A 14,865-nucleotide genomic window follows, 5' to 3' on the forward strand; every position below is an offset into this window, starting at 1 on the left:
ATATGTCCAAGCAACACAGTGCATTTTCCGGGACGTAGGGTGACTCTCATTTTCTGTGATTAATTCTTTGAAAATGAGATTCCTCAATCAACAAGATCCATGCCACAGAGAAACTAATAAACAGTATAGCTGGTAAACCAAGGAAGAGCTCACAGAATTCAGAGCAAAGGAGTCTATTGCTATTTTTAAAGAAGAACAAGAAAAATGCACAAGTGTATTAATCAAGCTATATTGAGACACTTTTCTAAACTGGAAAAGGGAATGATTTTCAGTTTTTAAAAAGTTTAGATTAACCAGTAAAAATTAATAAGGAGGTGAATGTCTGTACCCTGTTTAATTTTTTTTAGTTTCAAAACTAAAGGAAGAATCCTATATACTTAAGTTATGAAAATTTAAAATATCATAGGGTTAAGAGAGGAGTTTGGGTCAAAAACATAGCTTTGTCATTTATGCACTCTGAAATCATCAAATTTTTTAACCTTGCTAAACCTCAGTTTCCACACTTAAAAAGTAGGAATAGGCTTATAGATTTGTTGACAATATTAAAGGATAATATCTATAACAAAATAAATATGGAAGTTCTCACCAAATAGTAAACATTGCAACTACTATCCATAATGGAAGAAAAATCACAATAGGCTAGAATTATCCACAAGAAGATTGAATTCTAGAAGATAAAGGACTAGGTGATTCAATTTTCATATCATACTATGTGTCTTTAACGTATTAAAGATAACTTGGCAGTATGTATTAAAATTATTTAAGTTATACAAATTAATTTCCCCAGTATTTCCACATCTATGACTATATGATAAATAAACAGATAAATGTTTCCATATGAACATAGAGAGACTTTATCATGTTTTATTTGTAGCACTGAAAATTTTTAAAAATCTGGATGTCCATCAGTTGAGAAATTAATAAATAAGTTAGATGCATCCGTCAAATCAAAGAGGATGCAACCACTTGATGACAGCACAGGACACTTACTGACATTACAAGAGGTTCACTCTGTACTATTAAGGCAATGACAAAAATGAGGAGAAAGGAGAAGAAATCCTAATCCTTCTAGTGTCCCCAGGATGTGTTCTGTATTGGGTAGTGGTGTCCACAGAGAACCACATTTCTGCTTGGAGCAGACTTCATGACTAAATTCGTCTTGCTACGGTCTTCCCAGGAAACAAGAACATCCAATGCCCTGGAGAAGCCTTCTGCCAAGGCTCCTGGGGCTCAGAGCTCCCTCCTCGTCTCTTCCATATGAGCTCCTTCAACTGATTAAACTCAGACTAAAGAGAAAGGGATATTTAAATTCGTTGTCTTTATTTGCAAGATTAGGAGTCTATCAGCCTTTGGGGAGACAAGGATGAGGAGATTCATATAAAAGGGAAAATTGTCTGGAAAGTTTCACTGGAGATGAGAAGGTAATTCATAAACTGAAAGCACAATGGACTGGGTGATCAACACAAAGCTTGATAAGAGAATCTCGAAAGGAAAGGGTGTCTTCCCACACTGAGAGGGAAAGAGTGCACATATCTACATGATGAAATAAAGGATATGGGACTGGGCCAGCGCCGCGGCTCACTAGGCTAATCCTCCGCCTTGCAGTGCCGGCACACCCGGTTCTAGTCCTGATCGGGGCGCCAGATTCTGTCCCAGCTGCTCCTCTTCCAGTCCAGCTCTCTGCTGTGGCCCGGGAGTGCAGTGGGAGATGGCCCAAGTGCTTGGGCCCTGCACCCCATGGGAGACCAGGAGAAGCACCTGGCTCCTGGCTTCGGATCAGCGCAGTGCGCCGCCTGCAGTGGCCATTGGGGGGTGAACCAACGGAAAAAGGAAGACCTTTCTCTCTGTCTCTCTCACTGTCCACTCTGCCTGTTAAAAAATAAAAAAAATTAAAAAAATTTAAAAAATAAAAGATATGGGACTGAGGATACACATTACAAGGTCTCCAAGGGATCCTATAAGGAAAAGAATGACAAGGGAGAAAAAAAATTTTTTTTTAAATAATAAAAACTTTCTGAGCTAGAAAAAGATGAAAACTTGTTTCAAAATGACATGTCAAGTATTATATAAAATTAATAATTAGTGACTCAGAAATTTCTCAGCAAAACTGCAAACTTTAATGTTGTGTGTTCTTACAACAGTAAAACAAAGTATAAAAGTAAATATGAAAAACAATTATCCCTAGAAGATTAAATATATCACTATTATCCTATCATTGTCAAAAAATTAGAGATGATAGACTTATCAATACTTATATATGAATATATAACATGTAATAAACATAAATATTATATGCATTGCTTATGTAAGGTTGTCATCAGATTTGTCCTTTGAAATACTAAATGCCAAAAGATAAAGGAGTTAGAGCTATTTTTTTTTTTTACAGGTGGAGTGGACAGTGAGAGAGAGAGACAGAGAGAAAGGTCTTCCTTTGCCATTGGTTCACCCTGCAATGGCCGCCGTGGCCGGCGCTCTGTGGCCAGTGCACCGCGCTGATCCGATGGCAGGAGCCAGGTACTTCTCCTGGTCTCCCATGGGGTGCAGGGCCCAAGCACTTGGGCCATCCTCCACTGCACTCCCTGGCCACAGCAGAGTTGGCCTGGAAGAGGGGCAACCGGGACAGAATCCGGAGCCCCGACCAGGACTAGAACCTGGTGTGCCGGCACCGCAAGGCGGAGGATTAGCCTAGTGAGCCGCGGCGCCAGCCTAGAGCTATTTTTAAAAAAGACTATCACCCAGGAATTTGGGATCAACTGAATCATCACTGATATACAATCCTAATAGAAATATGAGAGAAGGGACTGGCGCTGTGGCACAGCGGGTTAAAGCCCCACCCTGCAGTGCCGGCATCACATATGGGCGCTGGTTTGAGTCCCAGCTGCCCCTCTTCTGATCCAGCTCTCTGCAACGCCCTGGAAAGCAGTAGAAGATGGCCCAAGTCCTTGGGCCCCTGCACCTGTGTGGGAGACCTGGAAGAAGCTCCTGGCTCCTGGCTTCAGATCAGCTCAGCTCTGGTCATTGTGGTCATTTGGGGAGTGAACCAGTGGAATGGAAGACTTCTCCCTCTCTCTCTCTCTCTCTTGCTCAACTTCTCTCTGTAACTATCTTTCAAATGAATAAAATAATTCTTAAAAAAAAAAGAAATATGAGAGAAAACAGAGACTCCAACTCTATATCCAGATGTGAAAACATTGCTTAAGGAAAAATTTAAATTCACTGATAAAAGAGTAAAGTGTCTGGAAAGGAAAATGTAAGAAAAAAGAGAGAAAAAATATATTGAGTGTGTTTCTATGGGGGTGCAAACGATTGAAATCTTTACTTAATGTACACTAAACTGATCTTCTGTAAAAAAAAAAAAAGAAAGAAATTATCAATTCCCAACTTGACTCTCACTGGGATTAAACATGACAATAGGTCTGATCTGATTTCATCATCATTAAAAAAATCATCTATTATTTTTCACTTTATGTTTCTGTGTGGGAGCAAACTGTTGAAATCCTTACTTAAGGTATACTAAGCTGATCTTCTGTATATTAAAAAGATAATTGAAAATGAATCTTGATGTGAATGGAAGGGGAGAGGGAGTGGGAAAGGGGAGGGTTGTGGGTGGGAGGGACGGTATGGGGGGGGGAAGCCATTGTAACCCATGAGTCGTACTTTGGAAATTTATATTCATTAAATAAAAGATAAAAAAAAAAAAAAAGAAAAAAAAAGAAAAAATATATTGAGTATCTAAGTTAAATAATTTTTGAATTAAATAAATGCTAATATAGTTGTAAAGTGAGGTAAATGTCAAAATAATTCTTTATAAGGAACAGTGTGTATACAAAATGAATAATCATTTAGAGCTAAGCTGCCAGATAATTACTCTTTAAAAACATATAAAACGAGCAGGAAAATGAAAGAGATAAAAGTGATTTTTTAAATATATCAAAGAGAAAGCTCCATGTCTACCTTTTTTTTTTTGACAGATTAAAAACATGAGACTAAGTCAAATTTTACAAAATTTAAGTTACTATCTTTAATCATTAATAGTACAAGGATAATGTAGAGATTTCAGATTTCTAGAGAAAATTTAAGAAAACAGATGAGTAGCATATATTAAAAAATAGAAAATGATAGGAAATCAAATAGTGTAAGAACAAATAATGACTAATGTAAGTACTACTACTACTTGCTACTATTGCAACATATCTTCCAAGACTAATGCTATTACTCCCATTATCATATAATAACTGTTACCTACTGAATGTCATGTGCCAAGGTCTTGCTTAAACTCATTATACTGCTTAGAGATTTTGAGAAATTTGCCCAAGTTTACACAGAAAGTATTACAACCAAGATTTAAAAATAGTTAGTCCCCCAAGCTTAGTTGTCAATGAAAGACACATGCCCAGAAGAAATGAAGATTACCTTTTTGAAGTAAGTGGTGGATAATATGCAACTAATGCAAACTAAAAGGATCTGTAGATGGAAATATCAATATAAAATAAAGTTGAACTCAAGAAAAGTCATATTAAATGACACAATTTGTAAATACTCTTAACACCACATTTAAAGTGGAAATTTCAACATTGATATACATACATCAGTAACAAAATACAATTCAAATAAGAGCAAAACAGTCTTTGTCTTCTAATATCATGAAATAAATCTAAAAACTAATCTCCAACTATAGTTTGAAACATACTAAAGTTTCTGATGGTTTGCAGGGGTAGAGAACATCCAACCTGTGGGCCATGTAAAGCACAAAAATCATTTGGTCTGGGCCTGCCAAGAGAACCATAGGCAGTACTTGAAATTCAGTAAATCTATAGTAGGTTCATTTTGAAGTTGATCATTTTGTATTGCCCATCAAGGATGTTAAATAGCCAAACATCCCCGCAGAAAAGCTGATTCCCACCCCAAGGGGGTTAAGACATCTCCCAAATGATTGTTTTATATTCTTGATATGATTTTCCTCTTTGACACTTGAAGAGCTTCAGGAAATTCTGGTGGCCAAACTTGGCTCCAGAAATCCCTTGAGAATTTTTAAGTAATGAGATGTGAATTTTCTAAATGATTCTTTCTTTTCTCATGCACACAGGTGTAAGTCCACCTTATCTTGAACATAGGCACACACGGTAAAACCTTTTACACTCAATGTGAAGAAGCCTATAGCATCTTGCCAGGAGAGTCAGGTTCAGATGATAACATTAGAACAGAAACTGGGGTAACCAGAGCTTATCATGAAGGCATCACTTCACCTGCTTCTAAATGCCACTCCAGTATAGGCTGGGGTCACCAGATCCCAACAACATGGGATTTCTCTCTGTTACCAGAATATACAAGTTCTACACACCATTTTCACCCAACTGAAGGTGCCCTTCCTCATGTCATTTCTTGCCCCATTACCACTCATTCTTCCATTCTCAACATAAGACTGTCTTTCCTGCTTCCCCAGGTAGTCAGCACCCCCTTCTCTCAGCAACCACAGCACCTAGCAAGTATCTCTAGTAGGGGTCTCCCATCACTTTGAGATTATTTCAGAACCTGTTCCCACTGCTAGACAGAGAACAATGTTCTTTAAATCTATTTGTGTATTCCTAATCTCAGTAAGAGTCACTGACTTCCCAAGGGAGAACTCAGTAAGTTTCTTAGAAAATGTGTTTTACTTACAAAGAGGAATGAACTGCTACATGTATTCTCCTCATTAGGGACTTGGATAAAGTGGACAGTGACTGTAGCCAGAATGCATCCAGGAGAAAAGAAGAGAAAAGACTCATTGGTGAGAGCTGGGCTGCTCGTGATATTTAGGATTTTGTAAGCTTTTTAAAAATATTTATTTATTTGAAAGGCAGAATTACAGTGAGAGAGGGAGAGGGAGTCAGAGAACGAGAGCGGGACAGAGAGAGATCTTTCATGTGTTGGTTTACTCCCCAAATAGTCACAGTGGCCAGGACTGGGCCAGGCCAAAGCAAGGAGCCTGGAACTTCATCACAGTCTACCACATGGGTGACAGGGGCTCAAGCACTTGGGGCATCTTCTGCTGCTTTTTCAAATGCGTTAGCAGGGAGCTAGATTAGAAGTGGAGCAGCAAGGACTTTAATTAGTGCTCATATGGGAAGCCATCATCAAAGATGGCAGCTCAACAAGCTGTGCCAGAATGCCAGCCCCTGTAAACTTTTTTAAAACTCAAAATTCCTACAGGAGCATTTCCTTTTGAAATGCCTTTACAGATCTTGCCTTTAGACTTGCTGGTCTTCTAGCAATAAGGAACGTTTAGCGGACTAAAAGAAAGGAAAAGAATACTCCAGAAAGCCAGCAGTCATCTTCCAATATTTAAATGACTAAGACATAAGAATAAGACCAAAGTTATTCTAGATGGTCCCAGGGATGGAATAAATCTCATTATAGAAATTAGATTTCCAGAAATTCTAGAAAAACAGTTCAGATATCTTCCAAATTATAATTCAGCATTTATTGAGCACACACTATGAGTAGACTTTGATACAAAGAAAAAGTAGTAAGAGAGGTATCTTAACATACAATGACATTAATAAAATGAGAAATGAGTTTGGTGACCCAGGAGAGCTTCCATAAAGATTACCTGTTAGTCATTCATGCATTCACCCCATTTGCAGAGGACCTGCTGTCATGGAGGTACTGTCCCAAGAGTGCAGGTAGTTCTTATCCTAGCACCTCACACTTCCAGGTACATTGGTGGAGATGATGGGTCTAAATGTCTCAACCTGACACAGGTGATTCTAGGGAATACCTAGCCAGTTTCATTTTGTCATTCATGATTAAATTAAATGATGGAGTATCTTTGTCAGAAGTCACAGTTTTGCATAGACCAGACCTGATGTCTTTGCTTGCAGTTAGCAGCGGTTCTCCCTCCCTGTAGCTGACTCGTTTTCTGTTTTCACCTTTACATATGGTTGCAGCAGATAAAAGCCATGAGGAGAGAAAGTGAAAAGGGAATAAGGAAATCAGATGCAGAGTGGCAGCAACTCTCTTCTAAACATCCCCTAACTGCATTTAGCTCATGTTTATATTTGCATACTTCACTGGGAAATAACAACCACAACGTCTCATTCCTGATAGTAGCTTCAGGCGAAGAGGCGGCATAAAGTGAGAAAGATGCACAATAAACAAACAAGCAACAAGCCCTTCCCACACAATGCAGATTTGAAACTTTCACTCCAATTCTCAGCTACAATAGCCTGAAAGACTCACAGCATGCTCTGAGTGAATGGTAAAGCTTTTCCTGAATATCAGATGTGAGCTGGGATAAATTTATGTCCAGTTAACTAAAAACATACAGTTTTGTTCCCAAACCTGAAAGTCTATACTTTCTTTCTATTCATTAGAAAGTCCGCCAATATGGAATGTCCTTGTTTCTACCTCGTTGATTTCATTTAATCAATTATTGACTTTATTTTAAAAAATACAGGGAATATTTTATTTCCACTTAAATAATATCAAAGCCTATGTGATGAGAAAATAGATACACCTCAATTGATGCCAGCTATAAGGCATTCCTCACAACTCTTCATTTTGGGTTATTCCCTTGCTCAGTCATGACTTGTAAATGTTATTTGATGGCTTCTCTTGATGTCTCAAAGGCTTGTGAAATTCAAAACTTAAAAAGCTAATGATACAACACATCCTTGTGCTCAAAATACTCCAGAAGCATACTTCCAGTTCAGTGAGTGAGCCACCAGCCTCCCACTGTTAGAAAACCAGGAAAGATCCTTATTATCTCTACTAGTTCAATTCCTTCTTCCAGACCACCACCAATACTACTGATTTTACCTCCTATTTCTTGCATCTATCCACTTCTATCTTTTGCCATGATCACTGCCACCACTTGGTGTCTAATATCCATTTTATTTGCATCTAATCCTTTCCTCCCTACTGTGGGAAGGCAATAGTTTCAAAAATTAGAGTGGGACCATATTATTTGTCTATTTAAACATTTTAATGACTTTTTAAAATGTAAATAAGCGCTCTAAAGAAAATCTTTAATATGGTGATTAAAACTCTAATAAAAGACCTGGATCTATGTCATCTACCCACAGCTACCCACTGTGCTCTTATCACTTGTGCTTTGTTCCAGTCCCTAAAATGAGGTGCTCCTTCTGCCACAATACTTTTGAACAAACCAGCCCCTCATTCTGGAAAGCTAACGCTTCTACCCTAATTTCTGTCTGCTTTGTTAAAATGGCTTTATCCTTTCACTGTTTGGTTAATCATCATTCATTTAGAGGATGTATTTCTGGACTTTCATCAGCTAGATCAAATACCCCTGCATAAGCTTTGAACATCTGATGCACTTCTCCTTCAAAGTTCTCGCTACAGTTGCATTGATGTGATATTTATTATCTTATTTGGGTGCTATCCATCCTTTACCACCCCTCTGAGGAAAGGACTCATATAAGCTTTTGATTACTCTTCTGTCAGTAGGGTTGAACAGTCTAACATCATGTCTAGCATAAAAGACTTTCCATGCATACTGGTTGAATGCATAAGTAAATAAAGAACTTATTAAGGTATGCATAGTAGACAGGCACTGTGAAGGAAGTCATCCAAAACAATAATAATCATTTTTCATGTTGTTAGATCCCAGTGGATAGAAAACCCTAGCTTATAGAAGCCATTGCTATGAAGTCAGAATGTGTGGCTTCAAATCAGGTCACTCTGCAACCTTGTGAAAGGGGCTTTAAGCACTCAAGTATCAGTTTCTCATGAATAAAACCAGGGGGAAATCCACTCCTTGGGGTACTGTGAAAATTACATGACATGTGTTGGAGAATACTGTGAAGACTGTAAACTTCCATAAACCTATAGAGGCCTGTAGGAAACCATAGAAAATGCACTGAGGACAGCCTTGATTCCTTCTTGCAAAAGCCAATGAATTGTTCTCTAGAGCTTTGTTGGAGTACAACCACACTCATTTGTTTATGATTTGTCTGTAGCTGCTTTCATTCTACAACACAGTTGAGTAGTTGTGGTGGAGACCATGTTGCCTGCAAAACCTGAAATATTCACTCTTTGGTCCTTCATAGAAAAAACATTGTTATTACTATCTCAGCAAGGACTCCACAGTGCACCCAATCACACAAGACAAAAACTGAGAACCAGCTAGATCCCTCTCTGACTCTGCCTCTTTCCTGAAATCTAACCCCTCCTACCTGTGATTCAAGGCCCTGGCCATGGACCTCTGATTTTATATTATGACTGAAACTCTTAAATAGTATAGTTATTCTTTCTTTTTCAGGTCATGTCATTTATTGCATACTGTGTGTTCTCATTTATCAAATTCTCTTTAGGATGAAGCTGCAGACAAGTAAATTAACTAGTTTAATTCTATAAGCGCATATAAGAGATATTATTACTGGTTTCTTTAATTCATTAAACTCTTCCCAGAGAAAAGGAGGGAGCAACAGAATATCATTATAGTCTTAGAATTGTATCTGTGAGCTATATTGAATCTGTTAAAAGCTTAAAAAACTAAAAAAAAGAAGAAAAAATGCCACAAAATTTTTCGCAGCCGGTAGTTGTAATAGGTGTATGTCATTATTATTATTGTTGTCATTATTATTATTTTTTTGGAGAAGGGGAGAGAGAGAGAGAGAGAGAGAGAGAGAGAGAGAGAGAAAAGAGAAAGAGAGAAACTCCCATCTGCTGATTCACTCCCCAAATGCCTTCAGTGGCCAGTGCTGAACTGGAGCCAGAGCTTGAATCAAAAGCCGTGAACTCAATTCAGATCTCCCAAGTTGATAGCAGGAACTCAACTACTTGAACCATCATCACTTTCTCACAGGAAACTAGACTCGGGAGCTGGAGCCAAGAAATGCAACCCAGCACTCCAACGTGTATGCTGACATTTCAATCTACATCTTAACAGCTAAGCTAAATGCCCACTGCTGCACATTTTGAGTGTACTTAATGCCACTTACTGCATATTTAAAAATGGCTACAGTGGGGCCAGAGGTATGGTGTAGTGGATTAAGCCACTGTCTGTCTGCATTGCTGGTATCCCATATGGATGCTGGTTCATAACTAAGCTGCTACAGAAGATGGTCCTAGTGCTTAAGCCCCTGCCACCCATGTTGGAGACCTCGAAGAATCTCCTGGCTCCTGCCTTCTGCCTGGCCCAACTTGGCCTTTGTGGCCATGAAGCCATCTGGAGAATGAATCAGTGGATGGAAGATTCTCTCTCTCTCTCTCTCTCTCTCTCTCTCTCTCTCTCTCTCTTCCTTTTCTCCTTTGGTCTCTCCCTCTCTCTCTCTCTAACTCTTTCAAATAAATAGATAAATCTTTTTCTTAAAAATGGTTACAAGATGAATTCTATGTTGTATATATTTTACCACCACCATTACCACCACCACAACAAAAGTCTATGGAAACATCTGGCTTAATTAAATGATACTTTGGGGGCTGGTGTTTGTAGTGAGTTATGGCTCCCACCTTTGGCCTGGAATATTCCCAGCCAGTACAATTATTTGGGGAGTGAAACAGTGGTGGGAGCTCTGTCTTTCTCTCTGCCTACCTTTCTGTCTCCCAGAGAAAGGAAATTTTAACATTTTAAAAGATGATACTTCAACTTTAAAGACCCACACTGATCCCTGAAGTTGGAATTAATCAGTCCTCCCTATATACACTGGGCACTTGCCTATTCTTCCTTTATGGAGCTTGGTTCCTTCTCCTACATTATAGTTATGTGACCCTGTGTTTTATCCTCTGCTAGGTTGTATGGTCCTTGAGGCAGGTACCAATCAATCATCTCTATATTACCCTCATAGTACTGCACACATCCTCTCTGCTTTTGACATATTTGCTGAAGACAGGCAGGGAGGAATGGAGGCAGGCAAGAGGTGCCTTCAGCACTTGCTCCAGTGTCACTGGTGTGCAACAGAAACAGGAAAGAAGAATGCTGAGTTCCATTTAAAAATACTGTCCTCAAAGACACTCCAAACAACTGCTCCCCATTTGAGTTTTGCTTTTATCTGAAAAAGAATATATGGTCATATGCAGTGAATGCTCTCGATAATAAATACACTTGAGCTCTTAGAAAATGGTCCACACTGATGATTCTTATCCCTTTAGGGATCTCTACGCAGATGCCAACAGGGACCTGGGCTGCAATGTGACCAAGCAAAACAGGTCAGAGGGTGTCTATGGCAAAATGAATGCCACAGGCCACCAATAGGGCAGTTGCTTCTCAGCTCTAGCCATGGATTTGCTGTTCTGGATGTAGGCCCAGAGATGCCAGAACCTCTGATTTTTCTTTAAGCTGGATATCGGTTTACAATTTTTGAAACTATGTTACAGGCCAAACAAAACATATCTTAGGCAAGTTTATGACCTGATTCTAACCCTTCACATACTATCACAAATACTTTCTAGAATATCTTTTGTACTAATTCTTGGAAACCCACCCTTTTGAAGGAGGAGAATAATGAACATCCAATGCAAAAGACTGTTTTCAGGATTAAATAAGTTGGCACGTAAGAAAGTACATAGCAAAGTATATGTTCCTGTATAGATGCTCAAATTTAATAATTTCTTCTCTTTCTTTCTTCATTCCTGCCTATTTAATTGTTAGAAGAGATTATTGTATTTAATAGGAGAATATATGAAAGAAAAAATACGTATTATGTTAATGAAATTGGTGATTTGGTTATATTGAACTCCATTCCAACCTACCAAGTATTCCACATGTTAATGCCCTCCAGCAGCGTGGATAGACTTGCTTAAACCCAGACAAGAATGACTTGTAATTTGGTAGTTGGATTTTTATGTGAAACTGATGTTTCCAAATTGGCATAAGGATTCATGAAAACATTTTTCTCTCTAATGATTTAAAACATTCTTTTATATATTGTACTATCAACTTATCTACAGATAATAACTTAGTTGAAGAAAATAAATCTTTGACCCCATTTTTTCTGGATTTGTGAACTCTGAATCACTTCAATGCAGTTTCACAAACTCACATGTCCCATGGGCAGTCCTTTGTCAAATTATTAGCAACTCTATTATCAGCCATTAAGTGCCTTGTGGAATAGAATTACCAAATAGCAATACCACTAGTGTTGAATCATAATTCTTTTTTAAATTCATCTTTAAATTAAATAAAGAGAACAGATTTTAATGCATTTCATATATACAATTTGAAGCACATAAGGATAACTCACACCTTCCTTCCTTTCATTATTTCTTTCTTTTTATTTTTATTTTTTTTTGCAATAACAATACCTTCAGTTTGTTATCACAGGCTTACTCTTCCACTAAATAAAGAATTCAACAAGTTGAAAGGGGGAAGACTACTGTTCTGCAGGAGTCTAGACAAGGGCTAAAAGCAAAATCAAATCTCAAGATGTGACTTTCAATGGTATACATTACATTTTTTGAGTTCAGGTTTATTTTTCTGTGCAAGCTAGTTAAATGTGGACAAGCCATTTAAATCCTAGGTAACTCATTCCTCATCCATAAAATGGGGCAGATAGTATTATTTCATAAAATTATTGTGAAGGCCAAAGAGACAAAGTTGGCAAAATTTTCCTATAAACTGGAAAAGGTTGCTCCAATATATGTCCTGCTTTGAGTGAAGGGACAAGTATCCAGGAGAGAGTCTCAATACAGCATTGTTTGTGGCAGCATCTTGGCATGAGGATGGGACTCTGCTTCACCTTTCTTACTGTTGAGTAACTCCTTTAAGCATCACAGGTCTCCCTGACTTACAGCTCTGTCTCTTACATATGCACAGTATATGCTCTCAAACATAAAAGGGCAAATGGTTTGTTGGTAATATTGCCAGTAACATGACAACATTAATATTTATTATTGTCTATGTTTTAGATAAAACTCAAGCTATTAACATCTATAACAGCCTAGTGTAATATATATTATAATTCTCAATTTACAAATGAAGAAACTGAGAGTATCAAAGGGTAATATCTTGCCTAGGTCATTTACTAACACACAGTACAATAGGACTCTACTACTCACAACACCAAAGAATGGGCATATCAGTGGGGCAAGAGTGAGGATTATTGTTCTTAAGGAGAAATTTTTCAAAATAACTGAGATAAATTCTTCAAGTGACAAAGTTCTGTAGTGGCTGGTGGGAGAGAAAGAAGGAATCTACTTTTTTTCCTCACCATTTCTGAATGTAGTCTTTGCTATGAAGATACCATAAAAATCTTTTTTTACAAAAATTCCTTTTTTTTTTTTTTTGGCAGGCCCTTGGAGGTTATCTAGTCTAACCCTCTAAATCTTGAGATGTCATGAATGACAGAAAAAAAAAACTCCTTGGGCTGTGATATAAATCAACAATGCCCCCAAGGGGTAGTGATGTATAAGAACTTCCCTACAGTAAATGGCAGCCTACCACTGAGGCCTATTTCATCTTAACTCTTTTTTATTTGTTTACTTTATGGTTTCCTTTCGTTTGGCTCACTTTCAAGTTGTCAGGTGTCACTTGCTCTGGTTATAAAGAATCTGTGTGTCAGTAAACACCTCTTTCATACCTTATGCTGTGCAGCTTATAATTCACTCTGAGATAGAAAACCACATAAGTCTCCAAGATTGGACATCAAATAGGAGTAGGTAAATTCTAGCAAGGACTCTTAATGAGTGAAGTGCATAAGACTTTTCAATAAATGTAGTTTCTTCTCTGGCTTCCCTGACAGCAATCATTTATATCTTAGATGATTGAGTTTGCCAGAGAAATGAATGCCATATAAATGAGGACTGGAATACTTATAGAGACACACCTTCCAAAAGAAGGCATGAGTCATACTTCCAAATAAGTCTATGACTTCTTCTTGGTTCCCTGTGGTGATGCCTGAAGCTACCCAGCTCCACCTGCTTTCCTTTCACCCCTCTCCCCTGTTTTATAAGCATTGTCAAATCATCCTTTACCTTCTTACTGCAGTTGTCATTTCCCAGCTGGAAAACAGCAAATTTGATCATTCGTATAGAAACAGCATCTGTTGCTAACCCCTCAAGCTGGTGTGCTGGTTTCATTTCTTGCAGTCAAACATTCAGGAACATGTGTTTATATGTATATCTTTCCCTTTATATTAGTAATAAGTGGGTCATTAAGGGCTATAGAATGAAAGGATGCAGTTTTCTGGCCTGATAAGTCCCCGAGCTTCATTACCAAATTCATCTTACATGTCAGCCGTTAAATAGCAAAGCATTTCCCTCTCTCATCCAGGCGGTATCATTTAATTTCATCTAAATGGAGTTTTCTCTATGGCCATAATCATCACCATCTTCATTGCCACCACCATCAAAAAGCATTTATAACTTTTTGCACTGCATATGGTCCTATATTTGGCATGGTTCTACACAATTCCATCTTCATGGTCTTCACCCATTGGGGGCTCAAATTACAGGGGCATTCCTGAAAATAGTGAGATGTGGTTCAAATCTAGACCCCGCCGCTGAACAGCCGGGTGAACTGGATCACAGATTTCTCCTTTTCTCAGCCATGCCTCATCTGAAGAGTTACATAATCTCTAAGGTCCTGTCACACTGTGGTGTGGTGTCAGGTCTTCTTCCCGCTTAGGAGGCAGCCATATTAAATGAGAATTGATCTGGAACCTTAACAGTTAGCTCTGCCCAGAGACATTCTCAGTCTTTGGATTCCAGTTCAATGTGTGTATGCTGAATTCTGTTTCTTTTCCTGATCTCAACATGAGACCATCAAGAAAGTGTTTATAGCACTTTGTTCCATCCTGAATCCACTGTTTGTTTCTCACCTTGGCTCCCTTCCCATTTTTCTTCAATTCTTGGCTTTCTTGTCCAAGTGAAGTCCATATTGGGGCTTCAATTTCTGGTTTTATTACTTCTCTCAGATTTCAAAGG

Source organism: Oryctolagus cuniculus, chromosome 2 (assembly GCF_964237555.1).
Source record: "Oryctolagus cuniculus chromosome 2, mOryCun1.1, whole genome shotgun sequence".
NCBI lineage: Eukaryota > Metazoa > Chordata > Mammalia > Lagomorpha > Leporidae > Oryctolagus > Oryctolagus cuniculus.